The sequence below is a fragment of the Heterocephalus glaber genome, unplaced genomic scaffold (genome assembly GCF_053883595.1).
Source record: "Heterocephalus glaber isolate CG9 unplaced genomic scaffold, H.glaber_assembly_v1.0 deba00000546, whole genome shotgun sequence".
NCBI lineage: Eukaryota > Metazoa > Chordata > Mammalia > Rodentia > Bathyergidae > Heterocephalus > Heterocephalus glaber.
This window is the reverse complement of record NW_028258147.1, coordinates 5,455,215-5,481,176: the sequence shown is the minus strand read 5'-3', so window position 1 is coordinate 5,481,176 and position 25,962 is coordinate 5,455,215. Positions and strand designations below refer to the sequence as shown.

General features: G+C 42.8%; 1 long non-coding RNA gene across 9 annotated transcripts in view; it reads right to left on the bottom strand.

The window, feature by feature from the left end:
- The window catches only part of LOC110344248 (uncharacterized), a 216,833-nt gene that overhangs the window by 6,544 nt on the left and 184,327 nt on the right, over positions 1-25,962 (bottom strand). For 2 of the 9 annotated variants that reach the window (XR_015448618.1, XR_002386691.2), the window contains exons 6-7: positions 21,545-21,625; positions 1-20,999 (exon numbers count right to left, since the gene is read on the bottom strand). The exon at positions 1-20,999 is cut by the window's left edge. This is a non-coding gene — a long non-coding RNA (uncharacterized LOC110344248). The other 7 variants (XR_015448617.1, XR_015448623.1, XR_015448614.1 and 4 more) reach the window with 6 other exon arrangements.

The following is a 25,962-nucleotide window of genomic DNA, read 5'->3' as shown; positions in this document are numbered from 1 at the left end:
AAACAACAGGACACAAAGAGACGGGATGTACAGGTCTGTGTCACTGGGTGATAATCATCGACAGCTGTTTTAATTTCATGCACGCCACTGCCACTAGGAGGGGTCAGAGAGGCAACGTCCATCTACTCTGAGCAGCTTCATTTAACATTGGAATTCCTAGTTGAAAGATTGCTCTTCTACCTTTGCTAGACTCTAAACCTGAAATAAAACTTGAGTGATGGGCCCACTGATCAATTGCACAGGATTTTTTTTTAAAAAGACAACAGTCGTTGATCCTACAGTGACGCTGAAGTGGAAAAAAGGAAGAAAGCCTGACACTGTTCCTCTTCCCACTGCCTCTCTACCTTTCAGCGTGACACTTCAATGTAATGTTCAACTTTAGTAACTTTGACCATGTTTATATTTATTTGAGAATATTTTCCTTCCAGTATCTAAGAGGTAATTCCTCCGTTGTGATTTTCCTTAGGCCTGAGGACACACAGATCTGTTGAAGTTGAATAGATCTTAGTTCAAACCCTGGCACTGTCCCTTAGTAGTTGTGCAACCCAGAGTGAATGACTCAATCTTGCCAAATCTCCTTTTCTGAACCTGGAAAGTGGGGACAAGAACAGAGACTGCAGAGAGGATTAAGTGAGATTACATAAAGCGTTTAGCACTATGCCTGGGATTACTACGTGTGTGAAAGGCAGACAATTGTTACAATGGCCAGTTTTTTATTTCTCATTGCATTGCAAGTCCAAAAATTAAAATGCAAATTAGTAGGATTTGATCTGTCACTTAACTTCCCATATCTATACCTCCTCCTCACCTGCACTGTGCATTCCATCACGTTCATGCACGTGTACTTTGGAAGGGCGCTGCAGATTCATCTGCATCAGAGTGCTGTGGAGATGCAACGAGGCCATTTGATTTCACACTTGACACACAGGAGGCTCTGCAGGTACAGGAAACAACTGAAGACAGAAGGGGCTGCTGCAGCATGGACTTGGGAGTTCTGGCCCTTTGCCCTTCTGGCTGGCCTGAGGATTGGCTTGGAGCCCCCTCAAAGTGGGCAAAGATAAAGAATTCTTGTGGTGGATTAACTAATGGTCAGCTTGTAACACCCAGCTGAACTGAATCAGCTCAGTCTGGGCGTGGAAGATCCACCTGAGGATTGTTGCCAATAACCATAAAAAGAGAACTGGAGGGGAAGATTGTGGGCTGTTGATTTTCTAGAAGCTTGCTGCGGACGGTGTTCCTGATGTGAACTTGGCTATTCTCGGAGGAGGATCTCGGGGCCTCACTGTAGCTGGGAATGGCTGCTGCTTTTGTCAGGGGAGCTCTCATCTTCACCGTGAGCATCACTTCCTGGCTCCAATGTAGATTCCTCAGCCTGGTGGCACAAATCCTTCAACCCAGTGGCCTAGGTTTTCGGGCTTCTACCACTGACCTTTGGGCCTTCCAGGTGCAGATCCTCAATACGGACAAGCATGAGACATTGCCGTGGGATCTAGGCCACTGGCTGGACTCATGGAGGACGTTTGGACTCTAAGCCTTTAGCTGGACTTGTGTGGCACATTGCCACGGGATCCAGGCCCTTGGCTGGATTCTTTAGGCCTCTACTGTGTGGCTAATCTCTTGTACTCCTCTATATTTGAGTTTTTGGATAATATCATAATAATCCTATTAATTATGTATCCTGTATTAAATGTATTCCCTTGCAAAAACCATGACTTCAACAGTTCCACTAAAGATTCCCTTAATTTTCCTCTTACTGAGAGGACTTTCTTATTTCTTTGGCTCTGACCATGGTGCTGAATGCTTTGATCTATTCCTCCAGTGGCCATTGATCAGTCTTTCATGGTTATGGGATGTATTAGAAATGACATGGGAACAGCATCATATGCCCTTCCTCCCTGCTGTAGCTGCACATTTAAACTGTAGAGTTTACCTACTCTTTGAGCTGTTTTCTGTTGAACCCAGGGCCTTTGCACTGAGTTACAACACCAGTCTAGTTTTTGGTTTCTTATTTTGAGCTAAGTTGCTAAGATTTGGGGAGAATTTCTGGCTAAAATGTAGAGATGAGGATGCATGCAGTTCCTAAACAATATCTTAGGTCCTGCTCTGATCAGTTGGAAAACAGTTTGGTTCCAAAGCATGCTGAAGGCAGGCCAAGCACTGTGTCCCCATGTGAAGAGTGATGATGGGTTTGTCACAGTTTCTAAGACTGCTCTTCTCAGTGTGGATGCGCTCACTGCACCACGGTGCTGCTTTGCTGCTGACAAAAGCTGAGCCGTGGAATCATTCTTCACCCTCTAAAGGCGGAGCTCTTGGGAAACAGTATGTTGGTGCCAGGCACGTGCTGGGACTCTGATATAATCATGCTTACGGTCACCAGGCATGGTGGTGCACACCTGTAATTCTAGCACTTGGGGGGCTGAGGCAGGAAGATCACCAAGAGTTCATGGCCACTTGGACTACATAGTGAGTTCAAGGCCAGCCTGAGCTACACAGCAAAACCCTGTCTTGAAAAAAAAAAAAAAAGACATGTACAGTCAAGCCAGGCATGATGGGGCATATGTAATCCCAGCAACTAACCTATCACTTCACATGCGGATACAGTGCCTGGCCTGCCTTCAACATGCTTTGGAACCAAACTGTTTTCTTTTTGTTGTTTTTTTTGTTTGTTGTTTTGAGACAGTGTCTCACTATGTGTAGTTCAGCCTGGACTTGAACTCACTATGTAGTCCAGGCTGGCCTCGAATTGGTGATCCTCCTGGCTCAGCCTCCTGAGTGCCAGGATTACAGGCGTGCACCACCATGCCCTGCTCACCAAACTGTTTTCTGACTGATCAGAACAGGACCTAAGATATTGTTTAGGAACTGCATGCATCCTCATCTCTACATCACATACGAAGACCTACACTGGGGAGTTTAGGAACTTAGCAAGATCTTGTCTCAAAAAAATGTTTTAAAGGGATATAGCTCAGTGTGAATGCCCTAGGTTTAGTACTGAAAAAAAAGAGTGGCAGCGTACAATCTACTAGGTGAGGAAACATGGAAAGAGGAAGGTGACTGTAAATGTGAAGAGAATGGATCATGAGCATTACAGAGATGCCATGTGTTACAGTAAGGACAGGACAGCTGCCTATTCTGCTCTGAAGCCTAACCAGAGAGAATTCTCTGGAGTCAAGAGCTCTGAGTTTGACCTTCTGCTCACCCTTCCAGGCAAGGGGCAGATGTATCTGAGTCGACATGGTCTGGTTGTAGAGGCGAGTTCTGCTCTGGTATGAGATCCTGGTCATAAGTCTCGGGATCCTGCTTGCTGGGAGCCTGGGCGGATTGTGTTTGTTCCTCTGAGGACTGCCAACTAGGAGAGGATAATCACAGGCAGGTTGGGGCAGAATGTTTAATCTGCTCCATGGACACAAATGGCAGCTCTGTCTGCACCAGCTGCATGCAAACACAACGAGGCGGAGGTGTGAATGGTGGGACATGCAGGAATTTGTTGAGGAGGGACTGGCCTTGCAAGGAGCCTCAGTGTGGGAGAACAGGACCAGAGGGTTTTTCATCTATCAAGATTTCCCCACCCCTCCTGGGACCCTTTTTCAGAACTTAAAATGTACTTCAAAGTTATGGCATCTTGGGCCAGGGATCAACTTTGTCTAGAGGACAGTGTGGATCTTCCGAAGCATGAAGGGGCGGGAGTTGCAATCAGTTCATCCGAATGAACCAGGACTGAGGTGGGAATGCCCTGAGGAGCAGGGTTCTGGGGATGTTACAGAGCAACCCCTCTTAGTGCCTAGACAGTGCCTGTCACGGTGTAGATGCTCAGTACATCTTTACTCAACCCAGTTGTTCTGAGCTATTAAAGGGAAGGGGGAAGCTGCTTCCAAAGGCCAATGTCCTACTTTGGAAGACAAAAAGGAGCTGATCACAGGTCCTGGTTCTCAGGGAGACTTAGGACTTAGCAGGCATCACATTGTAGAGGACTGAGGAGCCCCTGGTGTGGGAGACGGGAAAGCTCCCCTAGGACCCAGAGCCCACCCTATCTTCCGGGGCCACAGCCTCTCCAGATAAGGTGTGCACACACATCCACAGGACCTCTCCTCTTTATACACTCAGCTTCTTACTTTCCAGACCTCTTAACAAGGTGCTACTATTGACCCTCCCTTGTAGAAGGGACAATCAGGTGAATGGCTTTATTGATAGCTGGTCAGCCTAGCATCAGAACCCTTTCCAAGCCATCTCAAAGTCCTTTGGAGGTAGGAGCCCCCTAGGAACCCCATTATCTGTTGACTACTTTGTTACTGAGCTCTGCTTTCATTTCTCCCAGCTTCTTTCCACTCAACTCTCTACTGTCTTTGTTTTGTGACCCATGCAGTAGGTGAAGCAGGATTAGAACAAGGGTCTGCGTACCACCCACCCGACGCCTTTGTCCGTGTCCTCTAACCTGTTCAGTCACAGGAAGCCTTCAGGGAGAGGCAGCTGTTTGCACAGGGTAAAAATGCCTCCTTTAAAAGTATACCCAAGGGCTGTCCTTTATTCTGAGACCAGTTCTGACAACTAAAAAGGTTGGCGCCCAACTGGCACATTCTGATGCCTTTGTCCTGTCGCCTCCTGCCACATCAAGCCTTTGGCACAGTACTGGTTGCTCAACCTATGCCAGGCCTGCACCTTCTTCTGCCCAACCCATAGCGGGTTGTGGCCAACATGTTCAAGGTTGGTATGTATTGGTACTGGGCCATAACTTTGTGGACTTTGTTTTCATGGAGGTAGAATTTGCAAAATTAGTAGAAGCACCACTGACCTTCAGTCTTCCTCCTCTTTCACCTCTTCCTGTGATCCCTTTCAATTCCCAGGAAGAAGCATTCCATGCCTGCTGCCCCACCATCCCCTCACTCTACAGAGTGCTAGTCCAGAGACATCAAGTCTGCAGGTTGGCCCACAGCACCATGGCTGCACCCCTATACCAGGACACTGCATTCTCCACTAAGGCAATATTGTTCCACTGGCAGGGGTGGCCATTGGGCACTAAGGCTATCTGGGTAGAAAAACCCTTTCTAAACAAAGTGGCTCCAAAACATTTGGTAAAGTTGCTCTTTGGCTCTTAAAAGGAAGAGTAAATGAGGGATGTGGAGCTTCTCTAGAAGCAGATTGTGAAGGAACATCACTATCAACAAATCCTTCAGCCAATTTACTAGCAACACAGTATCATTGGGGTTCTAAGCTCTACTCTTAGGAAAAAAAATCAAAGCCCACTGCAATGGATGGCCAACATACTGGACAGAACAGAGTAGGGAAGATACTGGTACTTCTTCCCAGCCTTCATCAAGCCCTGTGAAATCCTGATGACTTTTCTCTCTCTTACTGGCTCTGCTTTAGTGCTGCTAAAATCTGTATCTCATGGTCCAAAATCCCAATCTCCAGAATCTGAAACTTTCTGAGCAATAACATGACAGCATAAATGGAAAATTCCATACTTACTCTCATATGACTAGTTGTAGTCAAAACTCAGGTGCACTAGTTGTATAAAATTATATTTAGGCTATATTATAGGTGTATGAGAACTCTAAGTTTATTTTGTATTTGGACTTTGGTCTCATCCCGAAGATAGCTCATTACCCATATGCAGATATTCCAAAATCCAAGAAAATGCAGAATCTGAAACACTTCTGGTCCCAAGCATTTCCAATAAGGGACGCTCAACCTGTAGCAGGAAAGGATGGCATCTGGAATCAGGGAAGGAAGAGGAAGAACCAAATTACTAGGGCCAAGGAAGCTGGCACCAAGGTTAAACGTGTGGCACCCACCCACTCATGAGTACACCCACTGTGCACAGCACACCTGGAGCACCAAGTGGCCTCAACCAGACACAAGATCAAGGTGCTTAACACCACAGGGTGTGATTCAAACTCACTTCAGGTCTGGAAATTAAATCACAATATAATTGTGATGTTGCTCCAATTTCTTGGAAGGTGGTTACAGAGACCCTTAAGACTTCCTGATCTGGGTAAAAATTATGTCCTCCTCTTTTCTTAGCTTTACCTAAATAAGAGAAAACAGTCCTATTTGTCAACTACTTGCCTTCAGCCCAAGAGAAATCATGTTGCTCCTTCGTCTGATGGAACATGCACAGAATCCCAGAAGCTATGCTGCCCTACAGGTCCTGAAGAGCTGGAAATAAAGCGAAAAAAAAAAAAAAAAAAAGGAGTCACTTGGCCATGCAGTGATGCTATTACCTAGGCTATAGTTTAGTTTGTTTCTTGACATTATTATTCAAATGACCAGCAGTGAGAGTGCATGGCCAGGGAGGCCACTGCCAACGCACTGTGGACTGTGCTGGATGCCTGCTGGCCAGGTCTCTCCATCTGATTATCATCCAGATTCCATGCCATTCTCCATGGGGAGAGAGAGGTTTTTTGATCTCTGACCTCTGGTCACTCTCCTTCCATTAGGCACCCTCATTAGCCATCTAAAAACCCACAAGCCACTTGAATCTCTAAGTTTCTTGCCTTCACTGGACTTAATTCAGATTACCTCGACTCTGGTTTTGTTTTTTTTTTTCCATAAATAGAATGTTGAAAATTGTTTTGTTAACTTCTTAAAAGAATGGTTTGCAGTGTCATCTTTGAAACCCATTATATTTAAACACTATAGCTTTGAGAATCAGAATGTCAGGTCCAAAAGTGACTTCAGAGATGTTCCAGGCCAGGAGTTCAAATACTCAAGTTTGGATGTGTGTGGATTTGTACTCTTTTTGGGGGTGGGGTGGGGAAAGGTCATAGCTTTTACTGTTGTTTTAAAAGGGACTTCAATGGGATCAACTTATTTTAGAGATGAGAAGACCGGGTTTCACAAAAGTAAAATGATATGGTGGCTGGAACGAGATGCAGGTCATCTGTTTTTGAGCTCTTTGTACTGTATCATACTATTTATCTTAAAAATCTTGCAGCCAAACAGAGCGAACTCTGGGGCCTATCTTTATTTCTTTCTGAAATTCCACTAACATCATAATAATGGACTAAGTATGAACGAATTACAACATAAAGAATGAAAGTGCAGACATCAGCAGATGAGAGCTATCACTATAATCTTAGCAAATGAACTGATAGGTAGTAATTAAATTTAACACAGCACAAATGCTAATACCTGAGGCCCCAGAGAAGAAAGCCCTTGAGAAGCAATTAGATACTGATGTAGAAGGGCAGGCAGGCTTGGACTGGAGGAGGCACAGTACCTCTGAAATTGAATGGGCCTGGAAGCAGGGTCCTGGGATATAAGAGGAAGGGCCCAGTTAAATCCCAGCCTGCTCCCCAAGACACGTTCTCTCTCTGGAGAGCTCTGGATCTAGTGACATCAGGCACAGTCAAGAGAGCACTGGGTGCCATGCTGAAAAGAAGAATTAAATTTAAGTCCATACTCTGAACGAGTCTCTGGCCCCTTTCCTCAGTTCAGCCTCCTGAATACAGCAGCCAGGCCTATCCTGTGTTAAGACTGTCTCTTGTCAGCTTACCCAGCACCACCATCATGCCCAGCTAAGGCTGGAACATCTCTCAGAACCGCCCCCTTCCCTGCATGGGTCCTGGGTAGTTTGCCAGTGAGAGCAACCTGCACCAAATGTGAAGGCATGCGGGATATCAGAAACATGGTGGCTGCAGTCTTCTCTACCAGTTCCCACGTGGTAGCCTGCCATTCGTGGGGAGATGCTGCGATTTCTTGCACTTCCTGGCGACCTCTGGCTTCTCCTGCTCCAGTGCTGCAGGCTCAAGTCACCCTTGGGCTGAAGTTTTCAAGACCTCTACTTCCTCCAACCCCTAGCAGCTACATTAAACCCTCGATTCTTGCAGTAGTTGTAGTAATTCTGGTTGACTGAATCTAAATGACACATCCCCTAGCAGGAGACTGAATTCACCTCTGGAGAAACTAGCCACACCAAGAGAATAAATGCAAAAATTTTTAAGTAGTGACATTGGGAGCCCCCAACGAACAGCCAAATCTCCATTTGTTATCCCGTATTCATTTTTATTGCTTCTGTGACAAATTACCATAAATGTAGTAGCTTCAACCAACACAAATTTATTTTTATTTTTAAAGTAAAGCTGCATTCTAAATGTGTTTTTTTTTATTAGCACATTTGCAGTATGATTACATTCCTTGTGGGGAGTTGGTGCACATATGTAACCACCGCAATTCTTTTTCATTTCCTTTCCCTTATCCCTCCATCTCATAATCCCCCTTCCCATTAGAAAAAAAGGATCTGGGGCCAGGATTTAGCTCAGTGGTTCTGGTGCCTGCCTCACAAGCGCAAGGATCGGAGTTCAATCCCCGGTACCAAAAAAAAAAGAAAAGAAAAAAAGGATCTACCTCCCTAGTTTTCTATTATCTTCTATTTTGATCTTTATTTAGTCTTTCACATGGGAGAAACCATGCTATATTTGAGTTTGTGTGCTGATTTATCCCATTTAACATTATGGTCTCAAGGTCCATCTATTTTCCTACAAATGACTTTAAGTTTATCCTTCTTTATGGCAGAGGATTACTCCAAATTTTCTTTATCCATTCATCTGCTGATGGACATATAGGTTGCTTCTAAGATTTAGCTATTATGAACTGTGCTACTGTAAACATGAGTATGCATGTATCATTATAATATGATGTCTTTAACTTTTTTGGGAAGATACCTACAAAAAGAATAATTGGGTCCAATGGAATTTCTAGTTTCAGTTTTCTGAGTTTTCATACTGATTTTCATGAGTGTACTAGTTTACACTCCCACCAACAATATAGAAGGGTTCCTTTTTCCCTGCAGCCTCAACAGAATTTGTTATTATTTGATTTCTTGATGATGGCCATTCTTTCTGGAGTAAGATGCAATTGCATCATTTCTCTACTAGCCAGTGATGCTGCACATTTTTCATGTGCATGTTATTTACTGGCCATTTGCATTTCTTCTGAGAAGTGTCTATTCATTTTAGTTGCCCATTTTTTGACTGACTCTTTTATTTTGGAGAGAGTGATTTTTTTGAGTTCTTTACATATTGCAAATATTAGTCCTCTGAGTTGTAGCTAACAATTTTTTTCCCCATTTTGTAATAAATGGTGCTGGGGAAATTGGCTATCCACATGCAGAAGACTGAATCTAGAGCCATATAATCTAGATCCATTTCTCTCACCATGTACTAAACTAAAATCAAAATGGATCAATGATTTAAATGTTAAAAATCTGCTGGAAGATAAAATAGGTAAAACTCTTGAAGACAGAGGCATTAAGCAAAAACATTTGTTTTTCAACAAATGGAATTTAAAAAAAGAACCCTGCAATCTCCATGGGAATAAGTCCACATGAGCCTGCAGGAGGCTGAGGTGTCACACAAGAGAATCATGGTGCCCCCGTTTATAGCCAGCTCACCCTCTGAAATTGCCACATTGTCAATCATCAGGTGCTAGCAGAGGCTGAGACAGGACAATAGACACCCCCCCGCAAAGCCTGGAAATGTTCTAGGTGCTGAATTCTGTCCTACAGCATTTATAGGTCCAATAGGTCACAGGTTAAAGCCATAATTCCCAGAACGACTGTATTTAGAAATAATGGGGCTTTCAAGGAGGTGACTTAAGTTACTTAAATGAAGTCTTTAGATGGGGCCTGATCCAACAGAACTGCCCCCTCACCAGGGGAGACCCCTGGACTGTCCACATTCAGAGAAAAGGCCATAGGAAGAAACAGTGAGAAGCCTTCTGCAGGACAGGGAGACACCTCAGGAGAAATCAATCCTACCAGCAACTTGTCTTTGGACCATCTACATGTTAGTACTGAGAAAAAAGATAATTTTGTAAGAGGAAAATAGAAAATCCCAATGAGCTGTGAACCATGCTTAAGAGACCCCATTCTGACACATAAGCAGCTCATCCTTGGAGGAGAGAGAAGGTATAGCTAAAACAACAACAGCAACAACAACAACAACAAAACAATGACCAGAAATATTCCAAATTTAAAGAAAATCATCAGCTCCCAGGTCCAAGAAGCTCAATGACTCCAAAGCACCAGAAACATGAAGGAATTTAGAACAAAACTACTAAAATCAAACAAAATATGGTGTTTAAAATCTTGAAAGATAACAAAAGGTAACACTTCACAGGTTCCTAGGATTAGGATGTGGACATCTTTTGTGTATGTGAGAGAGGGGACTATGGTTCAGCCCACTGCACACCCTATGATTAGGCTGGCGGGTGGTAAGTCCCACCAGTGTATTGAGTGTTCCAACATTAGCTCCGTCTTTAACATGTTCCTGCCTGCTTCAACTACCGGCGGTACATGGATGACGGTCTCATCCATGGTACAACGGATCTAATTACTTTCATAGGTCTTCTTACTAATAAAATAAAAAGCTGCCTCCAGTGAGACATGTGAACCTCATCATGAATGTGTTAATATGAATGGAGAACTTGCGACATGAACTACAAAGCCAAAAATGAAGAAACAAAGAACCTGGAAGGATCAAAGACAGTCAGGGGGCAGAAAAGTTTAAAAAGGTAAAATTAACATCCTCAGAAACATTTGTAAATCCTCCAAACAGGAAAAAATGCTTTTAAGAAAAGACAAAACCTCTCTACTATTTAAAAATATAGTAGCAGAAATAAGAATTCAGTATGAAGTTTTGGAGGCAAAGGGGAGCATTTTCCTAGAAAGTAGAACAAGATAAAAATGATGGAAACTGGTAAGAGGGGATCATAGAGTTAACCTCAGAGGTCCAACATGTGAAAAACAATAGTGTTAAAATAGTGATAATAGGGCCGGGGATTTAGCTCAGTGGTTTCACCGCCTGCTGCGCAAGCACAAGGACCCGAGTTCGATATCCAGTACCAAAAAAAAAAAAAAAGTGATAATAAAAAAAATAAATTAATAACAAGCATGTTTTCTAGAGTTGAAAGACACATTCTCAGAATAAAAAAGCCATCAAAAGCCTGGACAAAGAAATGGAAAAGACTTCTATCATGGCACATACCTAATGAAATATAAGGATACAAGAGGTAAACAGAATCTCTTAAAAAGTTTCAGAAATAATTAGCATTTTATTAGACTTCTCTGTTACTCTTTTTTTTTTGGTGGTACCAGGGATCGAACCCGGGTCCTTGCACTTGCAAGGCAGGCGGTGGAACCACTGAGCTAAATCCCTGGCTCCCTAGACTTCTCAACAATATTGGATACTGGAAAACAAAAGTCTTAGGGGAGTATTTTTCCAATAAAGATTCCATAACCAGTGAGTTTAATGAAAAATCTACAGAAATTACCCACAGTCACTCTTTCTCAGGAAACTAATGAAAGATATGTGTGACAATTCAAAATGTCAAACTGATGGATGGATAAACAAAATGTGGTATGTCCACACAATGGGCTGTTATCAGCCATAAAAAGGAACAAAGCTGATACCTGCCCCAACATGGCATTAAGTAAACAAAGCCAGACACAAAGGCTGCGTGTTGTATGACTGCATTTATATGAAATGTCCAGAAGATGTCAATCTACAGAAAGCAGATTTTATCAGATGCTAGGAAAGAGGGAACGAAGAAAACTTATTTAATGAGTATAGGGTTTCTTTTTGGGGTGATGAAAATGATCTGGAATTAGGCAGTGGTGATGGCTGCACAACAGTGTAAATGGCCTGTAAGCCACTGAATTACACACTTTAAAATAATTAAAATGGTAAACTTTGGAGTTTTACATTGATAAAACTAAAGAATGCTGTGTAATGGATTCTGCATATAGAGTATACAGATTCTATTTTAGTTTCCATTAAATGAGAGCCATCCACAAAGTCTCAACATATGTTCCCCTGACTTATTAAACATAAGATGGTGAATAAAATTTAAGGTTCTGATGGTTTATAACTTCTATAGTAACTGAGGGGCTGTCATCATTTTGAGTACCAAAATTATATTTTAGGCAAAACAGGCAGAAATGTTTATAGTTCTAGCCTAGAATTATAAACAGAATTTTTATTTTTGGTACCAGGGATCGAACTGGGGTCCTTGCGCCTGCACAGCAGGCGGCCAAACCACTGAGCTAAATCCCCGGCCCATAAACAGAATTTTTTAACATAAGCAGTTCTTCAGTAAATGTAACAGCTTGTTTTTTGTCATCTGACACTTTCATTTTAAAATACAGACAAGCAGAAAAGTTGAATTCAAGGTTCTGAATGTCTTGTGAATGAGCTCATATTGTGTTTTGCTTCTTTTTCGAATTAAAATTCATTTCTCCTTCCTTTGGAACTCTTTTCATCAAGAAATGTCTATTTTCTTCATGATTTAATTGGTGAAAATTAGGTAAGCTGCCTACAAAAAATTTGACCCCTCAGAGCCAACCAGGAAGCAAAACATGGTCACCCAAACTCAGTCACATGTGTGTGTTGGCTTCAGAGTTCAAATCTGATTTTGTTTTGTGTTTTATTTTTTATGGTTTATTTTGGACTTTTGTTAGGTCACCAAGAAGTTTTAAAAACCCTCACTTAATGGCTTTTTCAGATCTATCTATCCAAAGCTCTGCAGATCATAACTCATCTGATTTTTTTTCATTTATACAGCCTATTTAAAATTCAGCCAGGAGATTGCATGTAACAAGTAGGATGTCCTTCCTTTCTCCTGTTTGTAACAGCACTCATGTTTTCCTCAGAATTTTACTTTTTATGGATTGTTCTTTAAGTACCACTTGGAAATGCTAGAAAATATTGCAGCTAAATGTTTAAGTAATTAAGGAAACTTTTTAAACACAGAGTTTAGTACTGTAAAGTGTTTACGATTATTATGGCAGATGTCATACATGATAAATTCGTTATAAAATTCTGGCACAGAGTATGTGCATCTCTCCTAAAGGCACAGATCTTGCATCCTGGCAGAGAAGACAGAGTAGACAAGTAGTCAAGGGTACAATGTGCGAAGTGTGTCAGGATGGCAAAGAGCTCAGGGAAGAAAGCCACCACCAGCATCAGCCTTGACAGTGATGGTGTGGAGGGTTCACAGCAGAGCACATGTAGGAGCCACAGGGTGGGGAGAGTGACCAGAGGTCCCAGGCAAGAGCAGGGAAGGCATGCAGTGTGCACACCGGCTTGGAATGGCAAGGACCTCGTGTCCCGAGCAGCCAGCCACTGAGTGAAAGCGTAATACAAGTGGCTAAGAAGGAGTGTGGGGCCCAACAAGCACAGGTATACAGGCAGGGTGGGAGTCCGCAGCACCCCACACTTGGTCCACACGGAGGGCACTGGACGAACAAGGCTACGTGTGTATTTTACAAACATAACTGGTGGCAATTCAAAAGCTAGTGTAATGGTGAGGGGTGGGGCTGGAAGTCATGTAGGAGGCTAAAGAGGTAGCAAAGGGTGAATTTGAGAGAGTTATAACAAAGAGATTTACTGAGTGTGGATGTGGGGAATGAGGACCCATTCTGAGACCCGTATCTTCAGCCATGGGGTATGGCAGAAGGAAGCTGCCTTTGAGGAGGTCAAGGGCAGGGCATATTAAATTGGGACAGGTTTGGAAAAACAGGTTAAACTATCTAGGAGCCACTGAATATTTGGAAATCATAGGTGATGTGTTTCAACCTAGGGGAATAAATAAGGCTATTCAGTAAATAATAAGTAGGAAAGCAAAAGACAGAATCTTGAGAAAATAATAACTATAGGACAGAAAAAGAAATGGTGCAACAATCCTAATTCTCATTTGATTTGCACGGTAGCTAGGATCTTTGGGCTATAAATTCCACATCTGGCCCTGAGGTAAAGAGAGCTTTCCCAGAGACATTTTCAGCAGAATGTTAAGAAAGTAGGAAGCAGAGATGGAAAGGGTAGAAAAGCTTTGATAGATGGGCAGACATTATCCTGAATTGCCAGAGAGAACAGGACAAGGCCTGAATCCCATCAAGTGTCCCTCTGTTCTCCAGATGCAACATGGGGACAGCAAGTGGAACTGTCAGCTACAACAGCAGTTCTGGTGGGAGCAGCATTTGCAAGCTAGGAGGCACAGTGGCTGGGATGACTCATTCTTACATCTTGTTTTTCCTTATAAACCTAGAGAACTCAGCATTATTTCCCATCTGTCTTTGTTATGTTTCTCATCGCTGAAACAAAATACCCAACACCCAAAGTCAAGGGAGGAAAGTAGCTCAGTTTGTAGAGGTTCCAGTTCATTGTTGGCTCGTCCAAGACAGGGTGGCATGGCAGAAGGGCATCGAAGAGGAGAAACAGTTCATGGCAGGCAGAGGGAAAGAAGCAATGCAAAAGGTAGCAAGAAGCAAAAAGTAGGGATGCAGCAAGTAATAGCAGCGACAAGAGCAGCCCTTTTCCTGTCCCTTATATTCTATCCAGGGTACTCTGAGGGCAGGTAGCACTCACACCTAGGGAGAGGCAGCCTTAACCCTAACATCGAACCATGAGTCAATCCTAGCATCACATCCTTAATCCCAGCATCACACAGTCTAGATCCAGCCACCTCGGAAAAACTCCACCTATGACCGCATGAGGCTTTTGAGGGACATCTAGACACGAGCCATAACACCATCTAAGGACTTCATCTCTAGTAAGATGGGGAAATTTGGGATGATAGTTTAAGTAGAAACTCCTGCTTTCTGTACATTGCTTTCTAAATTGAACCAAAACCTAGCAACTCAGTTCTATCCTAGACTCTGCAACCCAGTTTTCTGTACCATTTGTCATTCCATCTTTTGTTAGATTTCACTTAAAGCCCACTTAAGTCTGAGTATCTAACCACAGAATGGGCTCTGTGGCCAGCTAGGTGAGGAGAGTGCTCCCAGCTGAGCTGACAATGAATTTTTCCAAGTAAATAGAACCTCCTCAAATCATCTCAGGTAGTCATCGATTTTGCCCATTTTTTCCCTTAGGTATCTGTTACCAAAACAAAAATCCATGAATTCTATGCAATGTGTCTAAAATATAACCACAGAAATATGCTAATAGTTCATCATTGTTTTTATTACAACACATGTAATTCAGGGCAATGAAACTCAATTTAAAAATGAAAAGAAGAAAAATCATCATGGGATGTTTTGTATTTCTGTTTTCTTAGTTCTTATTCATGGCCCAAAGGTCATTTATATATATAATATATAAATATATTCTTTCATCAGTTGGCTGCATGGTGCTCTTCCCCAATCATTATAACCGATTTCAGATGGTGCTAGAAAATTATATTGACTCTGAACACCAAAAGAAATCAGTCATCCTCTAAGGGGTCACAGGAGGTTGTGAGTCATCATACATTTGTCCCTTTAACCTAGGCATGATGAAGTCTACAGTACAGGTAAGTGACACAGAAGGTTTATTAGACAAATAAGCACTGTACACAATTCTAGTAAGAAAGCATCCCATATAATTCACTTGTTATATATAATGCAAGAAGTGGGTCATCTACACCATGAGGCAGGTTCTCCTGGCTGTCTTGCTTTTGATTTCAAATTCTTCATTCATTTTTTCACTGTTGGCAGTGCAGGTGGCCTCCCCCAAGAACACTGATTTCAAATGGTGCTAGACAATCACTATTTAAATCTAAACCACCATATGAAACCAGCTTCCTGAAGAAGCTTTATGATCTTGTTTTCTTCAGAAGCTCTTATTATAAACTTGAGACAACCTACAAAGGGAAGGCTGCAACCTGGCTACGCATTATTCACTGAGTGGTCTACACAGAGCTTTATCAAATGTTACCTGTTCATACACCACTGTCACTCTATCTGGTGTTGCGCTGGGGGCTAGAATGCCTGTAACTCTGTTCTTAGTTGCTCAGAGGTTTGGTTTTATCACTTGGCAACAGTGCTGTGTCACTGGTGGAAGTCAAGAAAGATCCTTTACTGGAGTAAACCACCACAGCAGGAGAACCAGAGCTCGTCCTGGGGTCAAAGAGCCAGGGAGGGGTGGGATAACTACAAACAGCACAAACTCAGCAGATGCCCTGATAGAAACTGTAGGAAACACTTTTCTAAACCCAGAACTTTTACATGGGGTTAATTTTCTTTGATTCAAGGCATAACTGTGATTTTGGGATCCAAGGAAGACAGGAGACTAGATGAGAGGCAAAGTAAAACACTGATGATAATGAGATTCCAATGTTTTTTCCCAGAATTCTCAGAGGCATCTAAGAGTTTGGGAGTTTGTTAGCATCAGATTCTCCCCCTCTGCACTCAAAAGGTGGGGCTGTGTCTCTTAGTTCAAATAGTAACAACAGCAGCTACTACTACTATTATTATTATTATCAGTGGTGGTGGTACTGGGGATTGAACCCAGAGCTTTCATACTGAGCAACATCCTCAGCCCATTTTATTAATTTTGAGACAGGGTCTTGTTAAGTTGCTAAGTTGCCCAGTCTAGGCTCAAACTTTCAATCTTCCTGCCTCAGGCTCCTACAGTGCTAAGGTTACAGGCCTATGCCACCAGGCCTGGCTGAAAAGTTACTTTTTTCCTGCAGTTCTTGTCTCCCTCCCAGTATAATTCTTGATATCATCTTATTAGACAGCTTACTGACATTCTCTTTAAGGTTCTAGGAATCCAAGGAAGATTCTTAGGTGATACTTAACATGTTCTTTAAAAAAAAAATAGTTAGGGGGCCAGGGATTTAGCTCAGTGGTTCCGCCGCTTGCCTTGCAAGTGCAAGGACCCGAGTTCGATCCCTGATACCAAAACAACAACAACAACAACAAAAAAAAAACAGAGAAAATGTCAGATACATAACTCTGAATGTTAATAAAATGAATTCCTGGCCGGGGATTTAGCTTGTTGGCACTGTGCCTGCCTTGGAAGCACAAGGTCCTGAGTTCGATCCCTGGTATGGGGTGGGGAGATGAATTCCTAAATTTGTACCACCACCAAAATTCAACAACTGTTCATTTTTGCCATTTTATTGCTATTAGCTATATACTATTACATATAATCTATGTTTTTTTTTTTTTGCGGCACTGTTTGAAAATAAATTGACAATCACCTAGATATTCTGCTTCTAACTGCTAAGCATGTCTTAAACCTTATTCCTTCAAAGATTATCAATTCCTTAATCAACTGTCCCCTTTTTCCAAAAAGTTAGCTTGTTGTTTTTTTTTCAAACACAGATCACAACAACACTAAGACTCTCTGGTCTTTTTTAGATTTACCCTTCCCTCCATTTTTTTTTTTTTTTTTTTTTGGTACCAGGGATTGAACTCAGGACTCTGTGCTTTTGAGGCAGGCGGCAAAACCACTGCGCTAAATCCCTGGCTCTCCATTTTTTATAATAATAATACCATCACCTTATGAAACGCAGCTCCTAACCCTGGATATAACATTCACTTACCTGTTCTCTTGGCTTAAATCAATTTAACAAACTTTAACTTTCCTGGTATACCATCCTCATTGTACGATTATATTGGGAGTATTGGGCAATCTTTTATGACAGTGTGCCTGTAGCTCATGATTTCAAGTGAGGTCAGAGGATGCTAACCAGCCGGGAGGTACGGGCTGTTTGGCTCATGTCTGGTAGCACTTTACTCCTGAAAGACTTGGCAATTCCAACACACACCCATCCTTTATCATGAAATAGTACCCCAAGCACACAGCTGTTGCTGCTCAGCTGGCTTCTTCATCTCTGTAGGTAAGGACTGGGGCTCCATGGGTTTCTGAGATGGGCAGCTGTGAGAGATCATAGACTGCAAAGAAATGCACAGATAGGCAGTGAAATATGTCAAATGGATTGTAAAGATAAGCATTTAAACCTGAAAAGGTGCCAGGATAGAAGAATCCTTGGAATTCTCAAGTTTAACTATTCTCCTAATTTTATGATTCATGTAAAGGATCCACTGCTGCTCTCTGCAAATGCTAATGTATTTCACTGTATCAATGACTCAAGAATATAAGAAGCAGCCAGATTATTCTCATCAGTTAAAAAAACCCAAATCTGGAACAAAAAGGTCTACTTATTTTCCACAATTGACTAGGTTTTTGCCTACTGATCCTCAGAAATTTTTTCAAATGATTGACACTTTAGTTAAAATGGATAAGTTTTTCCCTGAAAATGAACTTTTTTCTTTTACTCATATCTGTTAAGATCAAATGTATCTTATATACCACATACGTTTATACGGACCCAGGCACACAAACTTCTACCATATATACAGCTGTGTCCGTCACAGAGGCAGATACATTTTCTAAGTTAGATTTCTACGTTAGAGGTGTGATTGAAGAATATGGTTAATGTTAAATTTTAAAAAAATCATTACAGTAAAGAACACATTGCTATTAACCCCACTCAAAATACTGTTCCTCACTTTTAACACACTTATTTCACCATTTTTACCACTTTCTGAAGCAGTTCTGGAGGTTGTCTTTTGTCAGTGTTTTTAGTCACGCTGTTGTGGCTGCCTTCATGTCCTGAACTGATTCAAAACATTTACCTTTCACAGTCATTCTGACTTTGGGGAGGAGCGAGAAGTTGCATGGCACCAGATGCTATGAATAAGGTGGATGAGGACACACTAATATATATATATTTATCTATCTATCTATCTATCTATCTATCTATCTATTTATTTATTGGTACTGGGGATTGAACTCAGGACCTTTCACTTGCCAGGCAGGTGGAAGAACCACTGAGCCAAATCCCCAGCCCACACTGTAATGTTTTTATGAGCCTGCCTTAACTGCACTTGGCAGCAGCATTGACCGTATTTTTCATCATACCTCATAAAAACACACATGACAGAGACTTCCAGAACTGCTTCAGGAAGTGGCAAGAATAACGGGATAAGTGTATTGGAAGTAAGAGAACAAATTTTGAAGGGGATTAATGGCAATGTGTCTTTTACTGTAATAAAAAATTTAAACATCTACAGTATATTCCGATCATCCTGTATGCCTCTCAAAATTCAGCAGAATAACAGCAACTATATTCTTTTGTGTCTACATCTCTTTATATTAGTCCAGTATGACAATGCATTTTCAGCAAAGCCTTAATGCAAACATCATTTAGTATTCTTTTCCACAGTACGTTTCAAGTACTTGGGGATGACCTGGGATGCTCAGTTAAGTGGCTGTAAAGTTACTTAAACACATTAAGACAGAGATCTCGAGTGTGGGGCCCTGTTTCCTAAAAACAGGTCTGCAGGGGGAGGCTGGCTACCAAGTTAATACCAAGTTAAAGAAAAATCTCTATGTTGTTCTCTGGAAGGAAAATGGAAACACTAATTGATAAATTAATAGGAACTCATCCATTCTCTTTCCAGGACACATACAGGAGAACAGAGTGACAGCAAGAGGTGTGGAATTACTTGCTGAGTCTCATCATTGAAAGGACAACCCTGCTGGGACCTTATCCCTCATTTCCAACAATCAACTTTTAGGCCAGGATACAGTAAGCCTGAATTTCTGTAACTCAGGATGTTCCTATTTTTAACCAGCAACAACTTTAAGGTATTGCAACATTAAAACTCTTTCTCACATAGAACATCATTTAAAATTGCAGACTCTCCTCCCCAGCATTAGTCATCTTCCAAGAACAGAATCCTCCTGTCTCTTGGCCCACAGGCCAAGAGAATGTGTCTCCATTTCAAAACACAGTCCATACTGCCTCTGTTTTTCAGGCAGCTGCCCTTCTTATTACGTTTTTCTTCCAGATCTGACAGTGGGATTGAGGCTGGGATGTGAGTCACTAACTCACAGAAGGACTCCTGTGTGCCAAAGCCCAACAGTGGACTTGTGTCGTCTCCCTTGATTATGAGAGGCCTGCCCATTTTTTTGAGAGCAAACTGGATTAAGGTAATTTCCCTCAGGGTTTGGGATTTCACAAAGAGAGCTATGTCTACCTCCGACATCTCTTTAAAAACACAGCTTCAAAATGTGAGGGACATTAGAACACAACTGTCCTAATTTGAGTGTTCAGGCCAGCCTAAGGCACAACTGCCATTGCTATGGTGATGGACCACACAACCATAAATGTCTGATCTGCCTACCTGGATGCCTTCAGCAAACAGGAAGACGAACAGGCAGCACAGGATCTGGCTGTGCTGCTTACTGCTCTGTAATCCTGGGCTAATCATTTAATTTCTCTGATCCTTTGGGTCTTGATGTTGGGAATAGAGGTACAAAATCCTGTAACACAGTGGTTGGTAGAGTTGTGCATAATGCAGTATATGAAATAATCAGTGATTTTTAAAGCATTCACAAGTATCTAAGGTTTTATTGGGTGGGCTGGAATTCTGTGGAGTGTATTCTCAGGGTGAAGGCCAGTAAGTAAGTGGATGCAGAGGGCACTCTGAAAAATAATCATAACTTCCATCTTTGGAATCCTTGTTCTGTGAAAAAATACTATGCTATGTGCTTTAAGTACACTTTCTTTACATTCACTACCACCTAACATGGTTGGTGCATCCAGATGAGAGATGAGGGAGAGAGGGCAAATGACATGCTCTTGATCCTACAGCTTTTAAGTGGCAAGACTGCAGCTCAGACCCTGGTCTGCCTGATCCTGACAGAGCCCAGGCTCATAGCCATCGCTCTCTGCTGCCTGGTGCCTTATGAAAACTAACAGCTCATCTTCACATGGCCACAGTCGGCACCAACTGTGCCAATATGCATCTAAGCAAACCACTAACATCAGTACTAGTGCTGATTAGCAGAACCCAAAGAAACACCAAGAAGAGGAGAAAACTTAGAAATCAGTGAAATTTGGCTCACATTGAATGATCAGAAGCCCTGGACACTCAGCTATACTTCTTACTTGCACTGTGATCTTAACCAAATCCCATCTTCCCTACAGCCTTGTTTCTCTGCTAACCTTAATGAAGCTCAAGGCCAAACAGCACTGTGACTATTCCCACAGATCATGCAAGGTGCTCAAGTACTGTCTCTACGACCTACCTGGCTGTTTATCCTCCTAAGTTTCCCTTTTCTATGAGGTAGTGTGGTGAGAGAAGGGAAATGCAGACTTCTGGAGCCAGAGCTCCCCGAACAACCTTGGGTAAATGTTATCTTTCTGTACCTCAGTCTCCTCATCTGTAAAGCAAAAATTATATAAGGTTGTTACAAGGATTAAGCCAGGTAAACAGAACAGCAGCATGATGTAAACACTCAGTAAATCATAGCTAGGATAACAAAAATAATACATTACTTTTTCCTTCAGCACATGGTAAAGTGATATGTGGCTAAAAGATCTGCTACAACTTGTAAATGGAAAGGTCTCCCTGCTCTATACTGATACAGGTCAGGGTAGCTGACTGCTGAGGCGTCTGACCAAAATTAAAATCTGACAAGATCCCCTTGAGTATACGAATGCCACCTCCCATCTACATTTGCTGAAATGAGGATCTTTTATATTTTCTCCTGCTTCTCTCCCCATTGTAAGACTTGCATGTGGGACCTTTACCATTGCTTTTAAGTAGGAGTTCATATTATATACTTTTCCTGGTGGTAAATAAGTTTAAGCAGAGTAGAGATTAAACACAGATGTTCACTTTAAAAACTGTACTGGGGAATCATCCAGGACCAAAATACAACAAAGCTCCTTTGAGGGTGGATTGTGAGTACAAACCTCTACTTACATAGGGTGTAAAGGCAATCCGTTGGCAGGTATTTCCCAGGTGCACAAATCCTCAGGAGGCATTTGTTCAGAAAAGCAGCACCTGGAATTTAAATGATAGCATGAACCCCTGGGACATCTCCCAGAACAACAGCAGAAGTGGAAGTCAGCAGGTTACTCCACCAGTGTCATCAACCAATATACTTTTGAGCATCTTCTTCTTCCTGCCTAAGTCACTTGGGCTGGGAAAGTTTCTATACAGTGGGTGACATCTGCCTCCTCATGCCTGTGTTCACTCTGTACTGGAGACAACACAAGGTGTGGCTGTTGCTAAGGAAATTGCCTGCCGATACACGAGGCCATGAGATTAGCAGATTGGCAGGGTTTGCTTGGCAAGATGTCTTAGGAAATAAAAGCCTGGTATAAAACCTATATATCCAATCACAGGAGAAACACATGAAAGCAGCCTACACAGACGATAAGAGGAGGTTTCTATTTTCAAAACTGACTTTGCAGCCTGCTGTTTTAGCAGCATGGACTGCAGACAGCCTAGCTGCAGAAGGGGAAAAGGGTAAATGCCCCTGCAAATACCATCTTCCTCGACTGCTTCAGAATCAGGTGGAGGGCAATTTGGAATTTAAGACACATTACAGTGTCTCCTACACAGTCTAACTTGCAAGCTGGAATGCATCTTTCACCACATCACAAGAGAGGAAGCCAACACGTCAAGGTCTTCATTTCTTAAAACAGATTTTTCAAGTCAACACCTTAGTCATCCTTGTGACATGAGCTGCCATAGCAACTGGGAGTGCCTTCATAGTAGCTCCAAAGGGCACCTTACAAAGGATGTGAAGCTCAGAAAATTCCTGTTTTATTCAATAAGAGGCTGAGTGACTCGGCAGTCTGGTGAAGAAAACTCAGTCCTGTCAAGTTACCACCTATTGGAATTGCTAAATTAATGATTAAAATGGTGCTGAGGCCACAAAGCACGCCCACTACTAGCCAGTGGGGACAACAGGGTCCAGGAATGTGGGATGGAACAGACTGGTGGAGAGGATGGGCTGTGGTTGACAGGTGTTAACCTTTAAAGCAAGTACTACTTTTAACACATTCTTTGGTGCCTGGAAAGCTCAAGCACTTCAAGATGACATCCACACAGGAATGTAGTACACTGGACAGGTTCTTGAGAATTGGGGTTCAAATCCACAAGGATCTTGCCAAATGGAAAAAAAGTGGCCAGGAAAAGCAAATCTTAAAAAATACCAGGCAAAGAAGTACACATTAGGGATTAGGGTCTTTCATCTTCTCTGCCACTCCCCTAGGGAACCTGGGAGCCTGGTGACTGCTACACCCGCAGCCTCTCAACATTCAGGTATCTGCTTAGGAGGCTCAGTGGAGAAAGCTATACAAGGCAGTGACAAGTGCCCTGCAGCCTCCCACTGGCACCCGTCTTGCCTGTGAGCTTGTGACTTCCACAGCAGCACCTGGAGGCTCTAATCTAAGGGCAGAAGTGAGGCCAAGGCTTGTACCATCCCTACACTGGAGGAGAGCAACGAGTGCAGCCTAGCCAACAAGCTTTCCTGCTTCCTCTGTCAAGAAGCAATGGGTCAATGTAGCCTGTAACAGATGGCCACCAAAAGATCTCTTCTTGGGTGCACAACAAACCCTGGAACCTCTGTAGACTTGGAAGTTTTTATTTTTAATGGTCCTATAGGTTGAACCCACAGCCTTCACACTGAGCTCCTTCATCCCCAACCCTTTATTTTGAGACAAGGTCTTGCTGGTCACTAAAAGCTACCCACATTGGGTTCAAACTTGTGAGCTTCCAAGCCTCGGCCCCCCAGAGTGCTGGGATTACAGGCACGTGCCATCATGCCTGGCTTACCCCTGTCCATCTCTGCTTAGAATCAAATCTACAAGTAAGTCTTTTCTTTATGTTTGTCCTTCCTCATGAATGAATATACTCATATGCTGCCTTTCACTGTCCAGTGCTCCTAAGTGATCTCCCATTTAATGGCACTTTTAAATTGGGATCAGAAAGACAAGCAGAGTAAGCTTTGGGATCAGAAAGAACTGGACTTCTATTTCTCCTGTGCAGCTTCTTATGCAGCCTGGAGCAAGCTGCTTAACCCTTTCTGGACTTTAGTTTTTCCATGTATAAAGTGGAAAGAACATAGGTTTTAACAATAAATCTGAAGAGTTAACATAACTAAAAACCAAACTTACATGGTAGTTGGAAAGCTTTCATGAAATATTAATTCCCTTCCCAGCCACATTCCTCCCTGCACGAGTATAGCACATCTAACATCTTGGATAGATAGCCTTTATAGTCAGTATGTTAAAAGTGGTGTGAAAGACTAAAGATTGAGCATCAGGGAAGAGAGGCTGTGGGGATGTCTGGCAGTGATAACCTTTTAGAGACGAGTGCCCAAACTGCAACCCAAAACCCACTTATTTATTGCAGAGTGCCAATACTGCAATTAAACCTAAATATGGAGGTTTTTGTTTAGAAAAACCAACTTATACATTAACATCTTTTGTCTTAAAAAAAAAAATACCGTGCATGTGCATGCCATGGGTTCGTCACCCCTGGTCTAGGGTCTTCTCTGGACATAAAGGGCAGGACAAAGAGTGTCAGAACAAGGAATCAAGACTCAGAGAAAAGACTGACAAGGTCTGAACCTGGGATCATATTACTCCAACCTATCTACTCATTCACCACTGAGTCACTGCATTTACAATACGCCCGCAGCCACAAGAGGCGTGGACGATAGGAGAGCAAACTGGAGAGATGAAGCCAGTGCAAGTAAACACATCTAACAGAGGACGACAGAGAAGCAGGTACCCAATACAAACACAGAATGTAACGGGGGCAAACACAGGAGGCACCAGTCCTCTGAGCCAGGTGCACAGGTGGGCATATCATGTCTTTTGTGGACAGATTAGCCAATAGCAATGTGGTAGGGCCACAAGCGACTTTTCCACATGATCGGTAACAGCAGACCTACAATCAACCGGTACGTATTCCCTGATCATATTGTAAAAGCCCAGCACTGTGCTAGACACAGCTAGAAAGATACGTAAGTAAATGACCTGGATATGTTTGTATGTGACCTGGTAATCTAACTGTGGGACAAAATTTACTGCAGAGGAATGAGGGGGGGGGGGGGGAAGGGTACTGGAGAGTGTCACATTGGTGAAGAGCATGACAGTGAGGGACCAGATAGGATGGGATGGGCCTGGGTGGGCTATGGATGAGTCAGAAGATGCTTCTCAGAGGACAAGGGTCTGATGGGCTCCCCAGAGGCAGCCTGGGCAGGTGGGACAAGGAGGGGACAGTATAGCAGTGAAGATCATGGGGAATGAGGGAAAAGCCACTGCCTTTGGGAAGTCAGACAGCAAGGGATCTGAAATGACACAGCACAGAAGGGGCCAGAGGGCCAGGCTCCACCTCAGGATTAAAGTGAGCTGGGAATGGGGGTAGGGGTGGAGATTGAGAAGAAATATGCATCTTAACAGATGGCTGTAAGGATCTAGTCCATGGGAAGTATAGGGCAGTGAGTGAGACCCAGTGCCAGCCTCCGTGGGGTCCACAGGCCGGCAGCGAATGCTGATCATTATCAATACAATGGGATGAACATTTGGATGAGGGAGCCACAGGTAGGGGACCAGACTCTGGGATCAGGATACACTTTCCTGAGCACTTGCTGTTCTGTCTCCACAGAGGTAAGGGACAGAGGAAATGGGAGGGAGTAGTTCCTTCCAAGTATCCCAGAGTGGCTGGCATCTCCTTTTTCAGGACAGCTTAAAAGAACAGGGCATATATTGGTGCCCATTTGTCAGGAGTGAGGTTTTGGCTAGAAATGGACAACAGATTACATGACCCTTCATGTACTTCATGCCCTTCAGCTCAACCTGAGTCCCCTTCCAACTCGTTTAAGAAAGCAAGTGGAAGACAATCACGTACATCATGGGACCCTGAATCATACTCACACTGAAGGTGAACCACAGCAGAGATTTTCAAGGCACAGCTAAGACACAGGAGCTTCCCCTTGTAACTGCTCAAGCACGCAGGAAATGTGGCCTGGTAACAGAACAGCTGAGGAAGGGGAAGAAGCAGGGGCTTAGGAGCATTCTCAGGAGATGGATATTGGTAAGGCCCTCGCTCAAAGAGAGAAACAACAAGGGGTGGGGAGGAGCTCTTCTAACGTAAGTTACAAAAAACCCTAAGAAGAAAACAACATATGCTGCTTTCTATTCCATTTTCTCAGCTTACTTATAGTTTTCCTTGAGGAAAATTTTATCCATGGCTTAATTTTGAAATATTTGCTAGACTGTAATTTTTTAAGTATACACAGATGTAACAAAGTACTACGAAGATGACAAAATCAAAGGAGAGTTCAGTTCACCACCACCACTGTGACTCCATTTCACTCCTGT